Source organism: Hemitrygon akajei, chromosome 16 (genome assembly GCF_048418815.1).
Source record: "Hemitrygon akajei chromosome 16, sHemAka1.3, whole genome shotgun sequence".
Classification (NCBI taxonomy): domain Eukaryota; kingdom Metazoa; phylum Chordata; class Chondrichthyes; order Myliobatiformes; family Dasyatidae; genus Hemitrygon; species Hemitrygon akajei.
The window spans coordinates 87,313,788-87,327,464 of record NC_133139.1 but is presented as its reverse complement, the minus strand read 5'-3'; the positions used below and the strand labels follow the sequence as shown (position 1 = coordinate 87,327,464).

General features: G+C 44.0%; 1 protein-coding gene across 1 annotated transcript in view; it reads left to right on the top strand.

Moving 5' to 3' along the window:
• The window catches only part of LOC140740262 (vascular cell adhesion protein 1-like), a 73,025-nt gene that overhangs the window by 27,994 nt on the left and 31,354 nt on the right, over positions 1 to 13,677 (top strand). The window lies entirely within an intron of this gene.

Genomic DNA, 13,677 nt, shown 5'->3' with positions numbered 1-13,677 from the left:
ATGAATCTTCATTTGATCCAGTCAGGAAACTTCAACATTGTGGTAGAACAATGTTTAGGCAGAAAAGTGGCTTAAGAATCCCTCCACACTGAAAAATGGAGATGCACGGGAACTCACTCTTCCTGCTCTTGTGCAACAGTCTGGATTTCGAAGGTCGAATGGTCAAGATACGAAAGTCAGAATGCCTAGAGCTCAAAGGCCTGACGACTGCAAGTCCGGGCCAGTATCAGACGTTGAAGGTTTGTGGGTGAGAGTGGGTGGATTGAGGGTGAGAAACGAGCTTGTTTTGTTGTTTCTGTTGTGTTGTTCTTGTTGCTTGCCTGCTGCTGTGGAACATGGTGGCCGTTCTACATTGGCATCGGAATGTCTGTTAACATTTGCAGACTGCCCCCTGCATGTTCTTTGGCTGTGTTGATCGTTTACAGAAATTACACGTTTCACTGCCTGTTACATGTGATAAACGAATGGATCGAAACCTGGATCTGACAGTTATGAAAGCTCTCTCTCTGGAGGAACCTTAAGCAGTCACAGCCAAGAGGAATTATGCTGAGTTTCTTACAGTTCGAGGCAGCCTGTCAGTACCTCCAGTTGATCTTTGTCTTTTCATGTGTCTCCCCCTAGCCGTCAGTCTGTGGGTTTTATTGCCATGTGCTCGTTTGTTTTCATGCCCCATGTGCTCCTGTCCCCGCTCCTGCTCTACTCCGGCTCCTGTATTACTGACTATCCGTCTCTCACCTGTTTCTCTGTCACCTGTGTCTCATTGTGCTCCACCTGTCATCTGCCTCTCTGTTCATTGCTCCGTGTATTTCAGTCCTGTGTTTTCACCTATTTGTTGCCAGATTGTGCCAGTGAATTTTCCTGAGCCTTTTCAACATTTGTATCTGTGCTCTAGCCGTCTGAATATTAACTTCGCCTGTTTCCCAATTCTGGGTTTTGGATTTCGCTGGATGTTTTGATCTCTGCCCGAACTTTGACTCCGACTTTGTATCTTGGGATTTGTTACTCATTTATATCACTGTGTGCACAGTACTGGGTCTGTGACTGGATCCCTGCTCCAGCATCCTGACACAGCCTCTCACTTGACTGTATAAAATAACACTTCACTGGGTAAACCAAATTTTACCTGAACTTGGACTTCAATGAAACAAAGGCACCAGACCTGCTCTGAAATCCCTCCTGACAGATGAATCAGTATGTTGTTAGTTTGGGTTTCACGTTTATCAGAGGACAGATGTCGTGAGGTATCGTTGAGAAGGGCTGCTCATTTTGTATCCGTTTTACTTTTCTTAGAAAAACCACAAGACTGTGTCATGATTTCCAGTAAAGGTGATTAATTTAATGAGGTTACAGAGGCCTGCAGCTCCAGCAGAAACACCCTTCTCCTGTTCAGGGCAGCATCATGGAGGCTGACCTACCTGATTTCTTCACATTTCCTGAGCAATATACATGTCAAGGCAGGAAACTTGTGTGAAGGAAGTGGAATTATATTTTCAAATTAGTGAAGATCCATTATGTTGATATCTTATTCACAATGCACACATCTTGTTGTGGTTTGAGGCTTCTGTGCCTCAATAATGCAGTCAGCCATGTTGGCAGGAGTCAGGGCTTTATGTTTTGGCTCTTGGTCGGTCACCCATGCCAAGCAGGTCAAAGGGTAGAGGCCAGACTAAGAGTGGTCCACCGATTCTCCAGGTTCAGGGGTTCAGCTCAGGGCCAACAACCCTGACTTGTAAAACAAAACTGTTCCAGAGACAGCAGTGAAGAATCCTTCTACATCTGAGTCCAACGGTATTCCTGAGTCACCACCTGGGACTTGTGTGACCGACAGCAGAGAAAACCGAGAGGAAGCTCCTGACATGATGAAGGAAGCCCTGAACACCGCCAGAGGTGGAAAACCTTCATTTCTGCTCTAAACACCAGTGGTGTAATGGGCAGTAAGTAAGTCACAATTCACATAAAGTAACATGGCTGCCACCACAATCAATCCGGAGAGCTGAGCTGTTTTTACAAAGTTCTTCTTTACCCATATTTTCCTTATCTTCCATTTTCGTGCACAGGAAATAGAACACTAACAGGGCTGATCTGTAACTCACCCCAGGGCTTTTCTACCTGTGCCCCTGGAGCCTTCCTGCCTGCATTGCTCATCAGGCAGAGAAGTTCCTCACTGTTACAGAGTGTCTGGGTTTGAACTCTGCAGGAGACGGCTTGAGGTTGTGAACTGATTCAAGATTAGTGTATGGAGCGGACTGTAGACAGAGGAGTTGTGTGATCACTCGAGTCGAGCAAGAGGTTCTCCTTGCTGGTTCCTCAGGTGCCTGAAGAGGCTGATCTGGGATCCACATGTTCTGGTGCAGTGTAGACACGAGCAAGTAGTGGTTGTGGTTAGTGGTTGTGTCTTTTGGTTGTTCAGTCTCTCCTTTTGCAGTGGCCGCTTGTTTTCTGCAGCTCAGCGAAGTTCGCTGTCATGTGACGCAGCTCCCTCTTGAACAGCAAACATGAGAAAATCTGCAGATGCTGGAAATCCAAGGAAAAACACAAAATGCTGGAGGAATTCAGCAGATCAGACAGCATCCAGGGAAATCAATAAACAGTCAATGTTTTGGGCCGAGAAAATTAAACTGTTTCAACTAATCACCCTCAACAATTTCTCCTTCAGCTTGCCTCAGTTTCTTCAGAATCGGAAATTGCCAAGGGCACCCACATGGGCCCCAGCTATGCCAATCTTTTCATTGGTCACATTGAACAGTCCCTGTTCCAAGCCTTCCCTGTTAATACTCCCCAATTCTTCCTCCGCTACATTGATGACTGAATTGGTGCTGCTTCATGCAACCATGCTGAGCTCATCAGTTTCATCAGCTTTGCCTCCAAACTCCACCCACACCAACTTCCCCTTTCTTGATCTCTGTTTCCATCTCTAGAGCCAAACTGTCAACCAACATCTTTTATAAACCTACCGAGTTATATTGACCATACCACTTCTGAACCTGCCTCCTGTGAAAAATACTGTTCCCTTTTCTCAGTTCCTTTATCTCTGCCCCAACTATGACCAGGACGTAAGAGATATTCTCCTCTTTCAAAGAACAGAGCTTCCCTTCCTCCATGATTGATGCTTCCCTCGCTCGTATGTCCTCCATTTCCCAAACATCTGTGTGCACCCTATCCACCCACCACATTCACAAAGATAGTTCCACTTGCCCTTACCTACCACCCCATGAGTGGCTGCATCCAACACGTCCATCTCTACACAACGTCCAAAGGGATCCTACCACCAAACATATCTTTACCTTCCCCCCTCTGCTTTCCACAGGGATCACTCTCTCCTTTATTGTCTTGTCCATACATCCCTCCCAAGACTTTTCCCTGAAAGTGGCCGAGGTCCTGCACCTGCCCCTACACCTCCTCCCTCATCTCTATCCAGGGCACCAAAACAGTCCTTCCAGGTGAAGCAGCACTTCACCTGCTCATCTGCTGGAATCAGCTATTGTGTCCAGTGCTCCCAATATGGCCTCCTCTACACTGGTGAAACTCGTTGTAAATTGGGGGGACTGCTTTGTCGAGCACCCCGACATTTTTGTCTGCTCTGCCATTTCATCATGACTGATCCACTTTCCCTTTCCACCCCAAAATCCTGCCTTCTCCCCATATTCTTTCATTCCCTGATTAATCAAGAATCTACGAAACTCTGCCTTAAACATACCCAATGACTTGGCCTCCACGTGGCAACAGATTCCACCAACACAATCTGTAACGACACAGTCCAGCATATCCTTCACTCCAACATTACTAAGAATTCAGGATTTCAGTGGGGAATGCAGAGGGGCAAGCCAGCAGCAGCATTTGGCATAGCTAAAAGCAAGACCTCAACCTAGCTAACCAAAAGACAAGTGTGGCCTACACAGAATTAGTCTATTTTACAACCAACAAACTAGATTAAACTCTGTGATCCTACCAGTCTTAACCATGAATAATGGTGGCCGCTAATCAGCTTTCTAAAGCAAAGAGACTTCAAGAATATTCCCATGGGCAGATATGGTGGGGTCCAGTGTGTGAGTGGTAAAGACAAGGTTGAAATATTTGCTCCCATGTTTAATCCATAGTGTCAAATGGATTTCACCTTCCTCCTGAGATCCAGATTTACCCAATTTGATTCAGTCCTTTTTGTATAAAATGGCCAAGAAGACTGAATGTAGCAAAGGTTATGGAACAGATAACATCCTGATTGTTATGTTGAGTGTTTCAACTCGGGACTAGCTGTGTCTCCAGTCAAACTGCTCTAGTAGAGTTGCAACACTGTCCTGTCAACACTCCGACAAATCCAATCCATCAAATTACTGTCTAAACTGTAAAAACCACTAAGAATTACTTGGACTCAACGTCAGTAAGACCAAAGAACTGATTATAGACTTCAGAAAGGGTCAGATGAGGGAACACAGACCAGTCCTCAGAGGGATCAGAAGTGGAGAGAGTGGTAAGTTTCAAATTCCTGAGTGTCAACATCTCGGAGGATCTAACCTGGGCCCAACACATCCATGCAGCTACAAAGAAGGCACAACAGCTGCCATATTTTATTAGGAGTTTAAGGAGGTTTGGTTTCTCACCAAATACACTCAAAAATTTCTATAGATGCACCATGAAGAGCATTTTAACTGGCTGCATCACCATCTGGTATGGGGGTGGGGTGGGGTGGGGGACGGCTACTGCACGGGATCAAAATAAGCTATAGAATTGTAAATTGAGTAAGCTCCATCATGGGCACTAGCCTCCGTAGTATCTAGAACATCTTCAAGGAGCAATGCTTCAAAAAGGCAGTGTCCATCATTAAGGACCCTCATCACCCAGGTCATACCTTGTTCTCATTCCTATCATCAGGAAGGAGGTACAGAAGCCTGATGGCATACACTCAATGATTCAGGAACAGCTTCTTACCCTCTGCCATCCAATTTCTGAATGGACATTGAACCCATGAACACTACCCCACTACTTTCTCTATTTCTAGTTTAGCACTACTTATTTAATTTAATTGTTTAGTAAACATATACTTAATGTAATTCACAGTTTTTTACTCTCCAGTATCACATATTGCAATGCTTCAACCCTTGTAAAAGACTTGGTCCAAATATGCACTTCAGGGCTAATTTTCAAAGACAAAGTCAGTGATTAACATCAAGATATCTTTGTATTGAGTATTGCGTTAAAGACTTTGAGAAATGGTTCAAATGATTCAACTTAATATCAGAGAATATTTAACCTGATATTGTTACACTGTACAGACCGCCACAAAACAGAAAGAAAATGCAGCAGCGCACCTGAATGCCACACATTCACCACTCTGAACACTGATACTCTCCCCACCAGTCACAGACTGATCCATCTACAAAATGCCTGAGCTATTCTGTCATCTCCCAACCATGGCTGCTACCAAGCAGATAATGGCACTAGGGCTTGGGAACACCATCAGCAGGATGATACCCAACCCCTCTGTCAAGTCACGCTCCATCTGATTTGGAAATACACTCACTGGCCACTATATTAGGTACAGGAATTTCCAAATAAAATGGCCACTGAGTGTATGTTTGTGGTCTTCTGCTGCAGTAGCCCATCCACTTCAAAGTTCAAAGTGATGTGCATTCAGAGATACTCTTCTGTACATCACTGTAATGCTCATAACTTTGTTACAGTGATGTACAGAAGAGTTACAGTGATGTACAGGTGGCATCCTGGTGCAGTGGTAATTTGGGTTATTGTCACCTCTCCATCAGCTCAAACCAGTCTGGCTATTCTCTTGTCATTAACAATGTGTCTTTGCTTTAAGAGCTACTATTTATTGGATGTTTCTTTTCTGTTTTGTTTTTTGTACCATTCTCTATGAATTTTGGAGACTGTCGTGTATGAAAATTCCAGGAGATCAGTGGCTTCTAAGATACTCAAACCACCCCGTCTGGCACCAACAATCATTCTATGGCCAAAGTCACTTAGATCACATTTCTTCCCCATTCTGATATTTGGTCTGAACAACAACTGAACCTCTTGACCACGTCTGCATGTTTTCATGCATTGAGTTGCTGCCTCGTGATTGGGTGATTAGATATTTGCATGAACAAAGCAGGTGTACAGGTGCATCTAATAAAGTGGCCACAGAAGAGATATCATTGTTACTGGGTCAAAGTCCTCGAATCTTTTTCAACAGAATTCTGGGAGTATCTTCACCAGAGGGACTTCAGTGGTTCAAGAAGTTGGCTCAACGCCACATTCGTAAGCACAATTAATGCTGGCATTGCTGGTCTAGATCTAGCAAAAATGAATACAACAGCTCCTCCACAGATCCAGAAAATTGAATGAAATAATTCTTTTTTGTCTTCTTGTTTACTAGATGTTCATGATCTATTTGTTATTTGTCGTATCATTCATGATTAGTGCTGTCTGCACTAATTCGCCTACACTACCTCAATATCATCTTCCAAAAACAGCAACCCCTGTACCAGTATGAACAAGGGGAGCAGGCATATATAAACACTGCTCTCTTCAACTGTCCCTCCAGGTGATCAATCTGAAATGGGTGTCAAGGGATGCCTTTATTGGAAAAATCACGGCGGCTTCAGTTGGTGTCTTGCAAGACTTTCTCAAGGTTAATTAGAAAAAGGTATTAAATTCTGGACTTTCCAGCAGCACCCAGATCCCAAAAATTAATAAAAAAGAAAGAAAGAAATTCCAACATCATCAGAACACCCCGTCTGCTAGGTTTGCACAACATTGTCTGTTGTATAAAATGTTCACCTCCTCCGCCTCTGGCATACAGAAACTCCAGTAAATATTCCAATAATTTGGCACCTTCAGGAATTTGGTGGTGGCAGACAAATGAATTTGCTGGGCTATTGGATATTACTCCTAATATCCAAACAATTTTATTTCAGCTTTTATATATTTACACAATCATATAATATCTTTTCTAGTGAACTTAATAGCGCACAGAACAGTACAGCACAGGAAGAGGCCATTCAGCCCACAAGTGTTGTGCCAAACCAGCTAAAGAGCAAATCAAAAACACCCAAACACTAATCCCTCCTATCTACACAATGCCCACATCCCTCCATCTTCCTTACCTCCTTGTGCCTATCTAAATCTCCCTTAAAAGCCACTAAAGTGTTTGTCTCTGCCACCATACCAGGTAGTGCATTCCAGGCATCCACAACTCTCTGAGTGAAAAACTTACTGCTCACTTCCCCTTTGAGCCTACCCCCTCTCAGCCTCAATGCATGGCCTCTGGTATTAGACATTTCAACCCTGGGAAACAGACGCTCCCTGTCTCTATGTCTCTCATAATCTTATAAACCTCTATCAGATCTCCCCTCAGCCTCCGGCGCTCCAGAGAGAGCGACCCAAGCGTGTCCGGCCTCTCGTGATAGCACATGCCCCATAAACCAGGTGGCATCCTGGTAAACCTCTTCTGCACCCTCTCCAAAGCCTAAACATCATTCCTATAGTGGGTCGACCTGGACCACTACTTTGGGCTGCACTCCCGACCCTTGCCCCTGGCCAAATACACTGCATTCCAGATAGTGGAGTATCAGGATTTCCAAAAAAAAAATTGTCGAATCACCATAATTGTTACTGCACATCATTGGCAATATAACCTTCTATTCCATCCTCAGGATTTTTCAAATCCTTGATCTCAACCACCTGGAAGATCAAAGGAAGCAGGAAGCATCAACGCCTGAAAGTTTCTGTCCACCTTAAAACATCCTACTGTTTCATTTCGGTAGCCTCTCCATAACAACATTGAGAGAGTATTTATTTATTTATTGTGCTACAGAATGGAAGAGACCCTTCCAGCCCTTTGACCCACACCTCCCATCGATCCCTCAATTTAATGCTAGCCTAATCATGGGACAATTTACAATGACCAATTAGCCTACCAACCAGAACACCTTTGGACTGTGGGAGGAAACCAGAGCACCCGGAGGAAACTCACGTGGTCAAAGGTTCAAAAGTTGAAAGGGTACAAAGGTTAATGTTATTGTCAAAGTATGTGTATACAATACAACTCTGATATTTGTCTTCTCCAGATAACCGTGAAATGCAGGAAGACCGTGGGAGCTGTTGAAGGGAAAGATATCAACTCCATCTTCCCCCACCCCCCGCACGAGAAAGAAAATGAAAGAAAACGAGCAAAACTCCAAAAACCCACCCCTCCCCCACAGGAAATAAAATAGCCACAAATCCCCAACACTGCTCCTGCAGAAAAAAAAGCAACCACAGTTACAATCCCAACCCCTCACTCGCATCTTTCCGTCAGCATAGGAGACAAGCGGCCACATGAATCCAGTCCTTCCGTGAAGAGTGACCACGCTGCGTCTGACATGGTCGCCTCAGTGGCTTCTGTTGGGAACGATCGCCGGCAACCACTGCATTCAGCTTGGTGCTTCAGTCTTCCTCACTGCTTTGAGATGGAGAAATTCATGACCCCGAGCCCCGTCTCTGGTCTTTTCCGTGAGTCAGCTCCTACTCTCGGTCCTTTTTGGGTCTCTGTCTCTGATCTCTGCTGTCAGGACACAGCAGAGTGCTCGATCGTTCAATCAAGTTCCAAACTGCACAACACAGGTTCCAAGAGCTCCCTTAACACAAACAAGACAAAACTATAACAGCTTCTCTGTAGCAGCAGTGCTTGCGTTATGACTAGAGATAACAATAGACAATAGGTGCAGAAGTAGACCATTCGGCCCTTCGAGCCTGCACCGCCATTTTGAGATCATGGCTGATCATCTACTATCAATACCCGGTTCCTGCCTTGTCCCCATATCCCTTGATTCCCCTATCCATAGGATACCTATCTAGCTCCTTCTTGAAAGCATCCAGAGAATTGGCCTCCACTGCCTTCCGAGGCAGTGCATTTCAGACCCCCACAACTCTCTGGGAGAAGGAGTTTTTCCTTAACTCTGTCCTAAATGACCTACCCCTTATTCTCAAACCATGCCCTCTGGTACTGGACTCTCCCAGCATCTGGAACATATTTCCTGCCTCTATCTTTTCCAATCCCTTAATAATCTTATATGTTGCAATCAGATCCCCTCTCAATCTCCTTAATTCCAGCGTGTACAAGCCCAGTCTCTCTAACCTCTCTGCGTAAGACAGTCCTGACATCCCAGGAATTAACCTTGTGAATCTACGCTGCACTTCCTCTACAGCCAGGATGTCCTTCCTTAACCCTGGAGACCAAAACTGTACACAATACTCCAGGTGTGGTCTCACCAGGACCCTGTACAAATGCAAGAGGATTTCCTTGCTCTTGTACTCAATTCCCTTTGTAATAAAGGCCAACATTCAATTAGCCTTCTTCACTGCCTGCTGCACTTGCTCATTCACCTTCAGTGACTGATGAACAAGGTCATCAACAAGCTCCTAGATCTCTTTGTATTTCTCCCTTACCTAACTCTACACCGTCCAGATAATAATCTGCCTTCCTGTTCTTACTCCCAAAGTGGATAACCTCACACTTATTCACATTAAACGTCATCTGCCAAGTATCTGCCCACTCACCCAGCCTATCCAAGTCACCCTGAATTCTCCTAACATCTTCATCACATGTCACACTGCCACCCAGCTTAGTATCATCAGCAAACTTGCTGATGTTATTCTCAATGCCTTCATCTAAATCGTTGATGTAAATCATAAACATCTGTGGTCCCAATACCAAGCCCCCACTAGTCACCACCTGCCAATCCGAGAAACACCCATTCACCGCTACCCTTTGCTTTCTATCTGCCAACCAGTTTTCTATCCATGTCAATGTCTTCCCCCTAATGCCATGAGCTTTGATTTTACCCACCAATCTCCTATGTGGGACCTTATCAAATGCCTTCTGAAAATCGATGTACACTACATCCACTGGATTTCCCTTGTCTAACTTCCTGGTTACATCCTCGAAAAACTCCAATGGATTAGTCAAGCATGATTTACCCTTGGTAAATCATAACAGGGGCTTTAGAATGTGTGCGTCCAAGGAGGGGAATGTTTTTCTTTCTTGTGTACCCGAGAGTAAGGTTTTGTTCAGCGGAAAAGGGATGGAGAAGATACCAGAATGGAGAGGTCATAGATTGCGGGACTGAGTGGACGTGGAATGGGGTTGGGAGTCAATGGCACCTGGGGAGAAATCATTGGAGAAGGAACGGACGGGAAAATCGTTATGTCCAACGTGCACAATAGACTGTTTCATTACCCTGGTCATCCTCTGTCACTCCAAGGAGAAAAGGCTGAGTTCACTCAACCTATCCTCATAACATGCTCCCCAATCCAGGCAGCATCCTTTCTTTGGGTTCCACATAGAGAGGAGCACAGTAATCCAAGTGGGGTCTGAAGAAGAAGAAAGCCCTTACCTCCAAGTGGAATCATCGGGACACTGTCATGACAGCATTTTCTTTAGCAGGCTTTCTTGTTTTTACGAGGCCGAGTTGCTAGCTCGATGCTCAACACAGCACGGATGGAAAGCGTGCAAGGGAGCCAGCTGGATTCGAACTCATGAGCCTTTGCTCTGAAGTCTGGTGCTGATGCCACTATGCCACCTGGGTCCTATATAGTGCAACATTACCTCTCGGCTCTTAAACTCAATTCCACAATTGATGAAGGCCAAAGCACCATATGCTTTCTTAACTACAGATTGAACCCTCTCCAGTGCCAGCACATATTTTCTTAAATGAAGAGCCCAAAACTGTTCACAATACTCAAGGTGAGACCTCACTGGTACCTTATAAAGCCTCAGAATCACATCCCTGCTCTTGAATTCTAAACCTCTTGAAATGAATGCTAACATTGCATTTACCTTCCTCACCACTGACTCTACCTACAAGTTAACCTTTAGGATGTTCTACACAAGGACTCCCAAGTACTTTTGCATCTCAGATTTTTGGATTTTCTCCCTGTTTAGAAAATAGTCTGCACATTTATTTCTACTACCAAAGTGCATGACCATGCATTTTCTAACATTGTATTTCATTTGCCACTCTCTTGCCCATTCTCCTAATCTATCCAAGTACCTTCTGCATCCTACCTGTTTCCTCAACACTACCTGCCTCTCCACCAATCTTCATATCATCTGCAAACATGGCAACAAAGCCATCTATTTCATGATCAAATTCATTGATATAGTGGCTAGTAGTCCCAACACCACTAGTCACTGGCAGCCAACCGGAAAAAGGATCCTTTATTCCCACTCTTCGCCTCCTACCAATCAGCCAATGTTCTAACTATACCAGTAAATTTCCTGTAATACCATGGGCTCTTAACTTGGTAATCAGCCTCATGTGTGGCACCTTGTCAAAGGCTTCTGAAAGTCCAAATATACAACATCCACTGCATCTCCTTTATTTATCCTACTTGTAATCTCCTCAAAGAATTCCAACAGGTTCAACAGGCAAGGTTTTCCCTTAAGGAAACCATGTGGACTTTGTCCTGTCTTGTCCTGTGTCACCAAGTACCCAATAACCTTATGCTTAACAATTGACTTCAGCACCTTCCCAACCGTCAAGCTCAGGCTAACTGGTCTATAATTTCCTTTCTGCTGCCTTCCTCCTTTCTTAAAGAGTGGAGTGACAGGATGCCAGAGTCTAATGATTTTGAAAGATCATTACTAATGCCTCCACAATCTCTACCACTGCCTATTTCAGAACCTTAGGGTGCAGTTCACCTGGTCCAGGTGACTTATGTAACCTTAGGTCTTTCAGCTTTTAAAGCACCTTCTCCCTTGTAATGGTAACTGTACTCACTTCTCTTCCCTCACACACTTCAACAATGCTGGTATCTTCCACAGTGAAAAGTGATGCAAAATACTCATTTAGTTCATCTGCCATCTCTTTGTCCCGTTATTATTTCTCCGGTCTCATTTTCTAGCGGTCATATATCCACTCATCTCTCTTTTTTTTACATACTTGAGAAAGCTTTTACTGTTGCTAATTTGCTTTCATATTTCACCTTTCCCCTCCTAATAATTCTTTTTGTTGTTCTCTGTAGTTTTTTAAAAGCTTTCCAATCCTCTGTCTTCTCACTAATTTTTACTTTGTTGTATGCCCTCTCTTTCGGTTTTACATTAGCTTTGATTTCCCTTGTCAACCATGGTTGTACTATTTTGCCATTTGAATATTTCTTTGTTTTTGGAATACATCTATACTGTACCTTCCTATTTTTCTCAGAAACTCACACCATTGCTGCTCTGTTGTCATCCCTGCCGGCATCTCTTTCCAATTTACTTTGGCCAACTCCTCTCTCATACCACTGTAATTTCCTTTACTCCACTGAAATACTGCTACTTCAGACTTTACTTTCTTCCCATCAAATTTCAAGCTGAACTCAATCGTATTGTGATCACTGACTCGTAAGAGTTCTTTTACCTTAAACTCTCTAATCACCTCCAGGTCATTACATAACACCCAATCCAGTATAGCTGATCCCCTGGAGGCTCAACAACAAACTGCTCTAAAAAGCCATCTCTTAGGCATTCAACAAACTCTCTCTCTTGAGATCCATTGCCAACCTAATTTTCCCCAATCGATCTTCATGTTGAAATCTCCGATGACTATCATAACATTGCCCTTTTGACGTGCCTTTTCTATTTCCTGTGGTCCACATCCCAGCTACTGTAAGGAGGTCTATATATAACTGTAATCCTTTTACCCTTGCAGTTTCTTAACTCAACCCACAAGGATTCAACATTTTCTGATCCTATGTCACATCTTTCTACTGATTTGATGGTATTCATTACCAGCAGAGCCATGCCACCAGCCCCCCCCCCCCTCCCGCCTACCTTCCTATCCCTCCAATACAATGTGTAACCTAGGACATTCAGTTCTCAACTATAACCATCCTTCAGCCACAATTCAGTGATGGCCACAACATCATACCTGGCAATCTGTAACATTGCAACAAGATCATCCTATACTATGCGCATTGAGTACTGCATTTGCTACCCTTTTTGATTCTGCATCCCTGCTGGCTACAGTTACATCCTATCATCTGCCTGCCCTTCCTGACAGTCTGACTGTATGCTATCTTTGCCTTTTTTACCATCAGTCCTATCCTGAGTCCCTTCACTCCGGTTCTCAACCCGCTGCCAAATTGGTTTAAACCCTCCCCAACATATGAAGATCTTGATTGGGTATTGAAAGAGTGGATTCATCAGTGTCAGAGTGAACATTCACCACTTAACGGTATTCTGATCATGAAACAAGAAAAGATCTATCATGACAAACTGAAAATTGAAGGAAATTGTGAACTTTAAGCAGGTTGGTTGCAAAAATAAAAGTAAGTACTAAAAGAACTCAACAGGCAAAGTGATGGTCATCATTTCAGGCCAAGATCTTACAGCAGGACTGAGAAAACAGCATGAAGATAGAAGGAATATAGAAGGGAGGGGGAAAAGTAAAGTATGCATGGTTGAAGCTAAAAGACCACACTGACAGGAAGTCCAGCACACAGTCTTCACATGCCAAACACAGAGTGACCTCTCATTCTGCAGAATGGCAGTATAGTTCTAACCAACCACAGGATGAGTACCCCCCTATACAAAATTCCAAACTCTGAGAACCTCCGGAACCTGAAATTGTTTTGAGAGGTGACTGGACGTCATAAATGGAAAATTCTGCAAGGCGCTAGGAAAGTTCCCAGGTGAGGCAGATGACTCTGCGCATCACA